Genomic DNA, 7,929 nt, shown 5'->3' with positions numbered 1-7,929 from the left:
TTGTTGTTAATCATTCACAAGAGGCTCAGTGGACACCCACGTGGAGACATGGAGCAGGGAAGAAGAGATCTGGGTTGGGGCTGCAAAAGTGAGTTGTTAGCATGAAGCTGGTGTTTAAAGCCATATGAGCAAGTGCAGATAAAAAGGAGAAGCAAGCTAAAGGCAGAGCCGTGGGCAGCTCCAAGGAAAGGCTTTGTGGATGAGAAGGAGGATCCAGTGAAAGACACCAAAAAGGAGTGGCCTGAGAGGTGTGGGGATGCCAGGCTAGTGTGGTCCACAAACTTAAAGTGAGAGAAGCATTTCAGGAAGAAGGGCATGGTAGGCTGTGTCAGGTCTCCGGAGAGGAGGGGGCAGGAGGGGTACGGATAAGATGTCCCCTTGGGAGAGGTGGGGAGACTGCTGCCTTTGGCAGGTAGGATGTAGCCTTTGGAGGAGAATTCAGGACATTGCCCCTGATCTCATCTTTCCACCTCCAGGGTGAGCTAGTACTTCTTCTGTTTTTGTTTTGTTTATTCTTTTCTTCAGACCAGTGTTGCTGTTGGGATTACACAGGGTGAATCTGCCTGTCACCCATGTCCATATCAAAGGAGAGTCATAAATATGGTTGGCATTGGTTTCTTAGGCTCACTGATTTCATCATTACAATGTAATCCATTCTTTATTTAGTTACAGTCACTTCATTCTTCCCTCACGTGCTTCTTTTTACCGGATCCTTGTGAGTAGCTCCTCAAAGGCAGGATGAACTTGAACCCTTTTCTGAGTTTCATAAGACAACTTGTTCAGTGGGATCTTCCATCTTTAGAGTCAGGCACACCTGGGTTTGAATCCTGGCCTCATCGCTTGCTTGTTTTGTAAACTTGGCAACTTTATACAATCCGTGTGTGCCTCCATTAACTCATCAGAAAACAGGGATACAGGACTTCCCTGGCTCTCCAGTGGTTAAGACTCAGCACTTCCACTGCAAGGGGTACAGGCTGGATCCCTGGTTGGGAAATTGAAATAACACATGCCACTCAGTGAGACCAAAAACAAAACAAAAAACTGGGACACACTTTACAATCCATCCACAGAGCTGTTTTGAGACAATCGCTACAATGCCCAGTGTTTAGCACACAGTCGAATAAATGATATCAGTTATAGCTTCAGCACCATATAAATCTGTAATAGATTCAAATAAAATGCAATGGCTTTGCTAAAATTTTGAATCAAGATGCTGCGAGATTTAAGATCTCTTTAGAGGGAGAGACCTTGAGATATGACACTTATCAGCGAGCTTCATCTTCCCCTTGAAGATCTTGCACTAATTACTGTAGCTTCAGCATTATTTCCCAAGTATTGGGACAGTCTCCATCCATTGTCAATATCAGAGGACCAGGGATTGATTTTATAAAGGGAGCAACAGGGTTTCCCTTACAGATGCAAAGGAAAAAGCTGGGTTTTGCCTGTTTGGGGGCTTTCATTTGTCTAACTTTAAAAGGCTTTCAGTGGAACCTGTCCTAAGCACAGCTCTAGTTGTATCCAGGAAGAAAGAATGTATTGTAACTATGTTCTCAGGCATTGTCTCATTCTGAACCACATATGCCATGGGATGCTGGGCAAAATCAATGTCTTTGGTCTTATTATTAGCTGCCCTTGGGCTTCCCAGAGAAATCTTGGAGGGCTGAGTTCACAGCTTTGCTGGAGATTCACAGCTGGAATAAGATGTTCAAACAAGGAACACGAAGAGGAATACATCCCTTTAATGTAAAAGTAGACTCAATGGAGTTGCAAAGGAGAAGAGGAGAAAGGAGTTTCAAGTTACCCTTCCTGGAGAAAACCACCATCTCATGTTTGTAACAGGACATAATCTGAAAGCAAGTGGCTGAAGGTGGTCTGGAGTTCCCACGTGGAGGCAGGTTTTGGAATCCCCTCTGGTGAGTTCAAATAGGAGCATTATCTGGAGCAACCCTGGACTCATAGAAGGTGACCTAGATGACCTCATGTAACTTAGATTCTCTTGCCATGTCTTGAGTTGGCCTCCTTGTAGGCACAAAGTTTTGCTGGCACCTGCTTTGCCACATTGGCTGAACATGTGAGCTGAGCTGTGTCTGTCAAAAATCCTGTCTACATCCATTTACTGCAAGTGGGTCAGTCAAGGGCAGAACCTGGGTTGGCACAAAACATCTGACTTTAACGGAAACTTTCACTTTGTTAGATTCAGGGGACCTGAATTTATTGCCTTATTTTTTTATATTTCATCTCCAACATTAATACTTCTGTTTGTTACTCTGTTACTCTGTTCTTCTAAGGATAAAGTATGTAAGGGAAAAAAAGCTTTTAGTTCCTTGTAATCAGGATGCTGCTGCTGCTGCTGCTAAGTCACTTCAGTCATATCCGACTCTGTGCGACCCCATGGACTGCAGCCTACCAGGCTCCTCCATCCATGGGATTTTCCAGGCAAGAGTACTGGAGTGGGTTGCCATTGCCTTCTCCGTGTAATCAGGATAGCAATGCATTATTTGTGATACATTATTATCTCCACATTATCTACTTGGTCATAACTTCCTCTCAAGAATGTTTCTTTGAGAACATTATGAATAAAAGAATAGTGTAAAAAAATTTTTTTTAAATGCTGCTAGTGAAAATGCATTAAAGTAGCTAATAATCCCAATTGAAGAGAATAAGGTTGACTCTGCAGGATGGATGGTATGAACCAACTCCACCAGCAGTAAAGCATTTCACACTGTTTTGCTAATGTGGGAATCTTGACGTATGGTGTTGACAGGTAAGGACATTAGAAAAAGATAATAATCTTTAATTTTAAAAAACCATGATTTGATTTTAAAATCACTGTTGTTTAGGACCCAGAATATTTTCATTTAATGACTATGCAGTGTGATAAAAAAAATCCAATTCTATTCTATTTAAAAAAAATCAAATGTGCATACAGCCTAGACAGTATCTGAGATACTATCATTCCTGCTGCGTAGTTTTGTCCTTTTCTTAAATAATTTTGAAGGCAAAAGATCAAATACAATTGAATTCTAAAGTGAAGAAAACTATTTTCCTGAAATGCTCAAAGAAGGAATGCTCAGCAAGAATGAATTAGTGAAGCAGAAAGACCAAGCTGAGTAGACAGTAGGAGTCGTGGACACTGCGGTGACGCTGGATCAGCCACTTCAGGAGGAGCAGACAGAAATAGTATGAGGCCCAAAACCAGATACGGGCACAATCACATTAGAAGCAGATGGGAATTACGTTGTACCCTGAACAAGAAGGGCTTCCCAGGCAGTGTTAGTGGTGAAGAACCCACCTGCCAATGCAGGAGACTTAGGAGATGTGGGCTCGATCCCTGGGTCAGGTCGATCCCCTGGAGGAGGGCTTGGCCACCCATTCCAGTATTCTTGCCTGGAGAATCCCATGAATAGAGGAGCCTGGCAGGCTATAGTTCACGGGGGCACAAAGAGTCAGACACGACTGTATTCATTTAGCATGCACCTCATTCTAAAAAAGAAATTCTACTTTTTCATGATAATGTAAATAATAAAACTTGCATTAGTACATAAAAGTCTATTCCTTTACAATGTCGAGAAGCAAGGAAAGGAGACTGCATTACGAACAGAAACAATCCATTCAATAGACCACAGAAGAAATAGCAAAGGGGTGTTTTCACCCTGTTAACCCAGGAGTAGAGGGTGGTGGCCCCACAGAGCTCTGAGGTTTCTAAAGAGACTCTGATGCCTCAGGACAGGCAGGGGCAAATTTTGCTTCAAAATTTTTTGAATCTCCAGTTACCATGATTTCTTGTTCAATAACTTTTATTTCCCTACATCTTTGCATCCCAGGGGCCACTGGACTGAGTGGTTTCTACTGTGCCAATAAGGAGGAAAATAGAAGCTCCTCCATCTCCAAGTCAAGTTAGGTCTCCACTCAGTGCAGCTAACTGTTTTCCCGAGGGTGGTGGCCTCATTAGTGACACTGACCTGGCACAGGTCTTTGGAGATTAGAGCACTTTGACTTTTCACCTTCATGCATTGGAGAAGGAAATGGCAACCCACTCTAGAATTCTTGCCTGGAGAATCCCAGGGACGGGGGAGCCTGGTGGGGTGCCGTCTATGGGGTCGCACAGAGTCAGACACGACTGAAGCGACTTAGCAGCAGCAGCAGCAGCAGCTAGTGAGTATCTGAGAATAAGAAATACCCCTATGGAAGCAGTGAGCTCTCAACTCTGGCATAGCTGTTGCAGATGGTTTTGTGAGTCTCACTCACGGGCAAAGTCAGTCCCAAGGAACCCTCTTACACTTGTGTGTTGAATAGAGTAGCAGAGGGAGAATTTCCTGTCTGTGTATTCGCCTGGATAGATTCAATCCAAAGGGCAGTCAAGCTTGGGTATGCACTGGGCGCTTTTCCTTTCTTCTCCCTTCAGGACCCCACTTTCAGAGTTGGTTGGAAGTAGGAATACTCCAAAGAATTATTTATCCAAGCTGCCTAACAAGCTGCCCGGCCTCTTAATGGGAAGGATTTGCCCTGCTCTCTGACCCTGGTCTCTGGTGATCACAAAGCCGCCTCTTGAATGGAAGTACTGCACGTTGTTATCTACAGGATCGTGCCAGTGATGAACAAGGCTATAGCTTCTCCAGGCTAGATGTCTTTTCTTCAAGTAAATTAGCTCCACTCTTAGGTGTCATAACGGGACTTGAGATTTTGAACGGAGTGAGCGCCAATATTCTCGCTGGGTCTCAAGTTCTGTGTCTAAGCTTGTGACTGAAATGAAAATGAACGTCACAGTTGTTTGGAGGGTATAATTATGAATTGAAAATTGAATGCCAAGTGAAGTCTCAGTCTTCAACTAGGACACAAAACTCCTCACATTAAGTTGTCCTCTATTCCTGACGATTTTCCTTTTAATTAAAATGCAGCCTGATAGGCAGAATCATGGGGCCCATGAAGCAGTTATGTGATTCACTCAACCATTTATATGCATGTGTGACCTATTTAGCTTTTAAAATCCTATTCAGTGCCCAAAAAACAACATCAGAGAATTCAAACAAAAGCTCGCAGGGAGTCCCATAATGAGACTGTTTTGATCATTCCAGTGATTAGCCCATTTCCTCCCTCTTTAGTAATTTCATTTAGAAAAGTAGTCATTTTAAGAACAACTAGATTTTCTTTATTGCTTTTCTAGTTTACTGTGAAATTGGCAAGTGGCCAACCATCTGTGAAACTGCAATCATTACTATTACTTAAAATTTATCAAACCTCTTGCGGTACTATGGAAGTAATTCTCCTTGCCTACAAAGACAAGGCCAAGAAAGGCAGGAATGAGACCTAACGTTGCACAAAAGTAGGTATCACCCCATGTTTCAATCTTTTAGCCCCATATCCCAGAAATGGAGTTTGTGGACACTGTTGGGGGAAATGTCGGGTGCAGGAGGCTTTCGAGCCACTGCCAAGAGGCCATGCATGCGTTTATCTGACATTCACCATTTCTTGAAATGATGGGTGTGTTGCCCTTGAATGTAATTTACTTCTGAAAAATTCGTATCCTTTAGCCTTACATATTTCTCTCTTGTTCTTTTACATTTTTACACATTGAGCAATGACACAGTGGAGAAGATGTTCGAGAAATTACCACTGGAACTCCTCTCCCTTCACTGCCCCTGGCCACAGATGTTTCCAAGGAAGAAGGCTGAACCATAAGCTGAGAACCTAGGCCAGGGCGGCCCTCCAGGAGTAAGAACCCAATAATGTTATCACCGCTGTAGGCAGGCGGTCATCCTGATGTTTTCCCTCAGACAGCGACATCTAGTGGCCGAGAGTCATAGCCAGCCACGGTGCTGCCGAAGTTCCCAGGGTCAGGGAGGTAATGGTGTATGCCTCTTACAGCCAGGGTAACCACACAGCCAGGTTCTTCTGCAACAGACTGGGTCTATGGACCTGTTGTCCAGGCATAATTACTAAAATGCCTGCTTGACGTATTGGGTAATGAATTACACAGCCTACTTACTGCCTGATTGTAGTGCTCTCATCTATTCAGGGACCCGACACATTTTAGCCAGTGTCATCACTGTGGGATAATGAGTTTGGGAAGATAACTCCCCATTGTGTAAAGTAATATTTATCGTTATCCATTCTGAAATTATCTTTCAAGCATTATGGGATGGTTCCCAGCTCTAATGCCGAAGCCTGGTGAGCAAGCTCGTTTTCATGCTTTTGTAGATTTATCTACACCAGGCCTTTGTCTACCCAGATGGGCGCCCCTAATTTTAGTCTATCCCCAGGGACCTCCTCCCTCTGATCATTAGTTTCCCTTGTTAATCAGGCTGCAGTAGTGTTTGGAGGAGACTCGCCTGGCTGTCTAAAAAGTGACACGCAATGCCTTGTCCTTTCAGGCACTAATGAAAGGCCATCTGGTAGGTATGGGGCTTTCCAGCTGTATTATAATTTTTTTTGAATTAAACATTTCTGACCACATAGAGAATAAAGGGCAGAGACTGAGTAGGTGGCCCATAGTGAACCCTCTGTTTACGTTTGCAGGGGGAAAAAAGAGAAAAAAAGAAATCAAAGTAAAAAAGAAGAGAAGAAAAAAAGAACAGTGAACATAATTAAGAAGCAATGTTATGAATTCAAAGACACTATTTGCAAGGGAAAAACAAGCTTCACTGTGTTGTTTTTTATCCCAAAGTCAACCTGAAGGAAGAGCCTAACTTTTTAAAGGTTTGTTAAAAAATTCAAGGGTGATTTAAGTGACTCTCATAATTTCTGCTTTTCCAGGAATAGGAATTTTACCAAAAAAAAAAGTACTTAACAGAAGTAGAAGGAAAAAGGGGAACATTTTGTAATACATATCTTACCCTTGTACTTTCTGTTTTTGATTTAGGAGTAAGATTCCATTAAAAAAAAAAAAAAAAGATGTATGAGAGACTTCCCTGTTTTGCATGCTGCTGCTGCTGCTAAGTCGCTCCAGTCGTGTCCGACTCTGTGCGACCCCATAGACGGCAGCCCACCAGGCTCCCCCATCCCTGGGATTCTCCAGGCAAGAACACTGGAGTGGGTTGCCATTTCCTTCTCCAATGCATGAAAGTGAAAAGTGAAAGTGAAGTCGCTCAGTCGTGTCTGACTCTTAGCAACCCCATGGACTGCAGCCTACCAGGCTCCTCCATCCATGGGATTTTCCAGGCAAGAGTACTGGAGTGGGGTGCCATTGCCTGTTTTGCATAGGGGACCTGAAAAGAGATTAGCTGGATCTGATTCCAGTCCTGCCTTACTGCAGATGTTACAATCTGTCTTCCTATGAAACATTAAGAGAATGTAATACTTAACAGGTCCTATGCTGAATCTGACATGTTTCTCTTTCTCTTCATGCTAATCATCACAAAAACCATTCAAGTACAGCCTTAACTTCCCTTTGTAAGAGCTTCCAAGCATTTAGGAAACCAAGTTCCTTCTCTTAAGAAAATTATAATTCGCTGGGAACACAATCTAAACGTGAGATGCATGTTTACTGTGTATACTATTTGGACTCTAATCACTTAGAATTGCTGGACATTTAGACACAGACCAGATTGAAGTTCAACTGTATTTCATTTTTGACCAAAGAGTTTACTAAATAAAAATAAGCCATACTTTACAGAAAGAGTTCAATTTCTCAAGGAAAAAGCTATTTTTAAACTGAGTCACATTGTTTTTGTTAAGCGCTGTTTTGTACTATACTATTTATAGAAGCAGATCACAATGGATCTCTCCTTAAGAGTCCTTTATAAAGGCTGTATGCGACTGTTCTTTTTTTTCCTGCAAAATGAGTTTTTCTTTTAAAAAGATTTTAAATATATAACTCGGACATACAGTCTTTCAGCTCATTTAATTTTTGAGGTCTGATTATGAACATGAATGATAAAAAAGTGTAAATTTATATACCATCATCTCTAAGTATTTAAGAGTTATTGGATG

Source organism: Bubalus bubalis, chromosome 10 (assembly GCF_019923935.1).
Source record: "Bubalus bubalis isolate 160015118507 breed Murrah chromosome 10, NDDB_SH_1, whole genome shotgun sequence".
Taxonomy (NCBI): domain Eukaryota; kingdom Metazoa; phylum Chordata; class Mammalia; order Artiodactyla; family Bovidae; genus Bubalus; species Bubalus bubalis.
The sequence above is the reverse complement of the archived record's forward strand: the minus strand, read 5'-3'. Positions refer to the sequence as shown.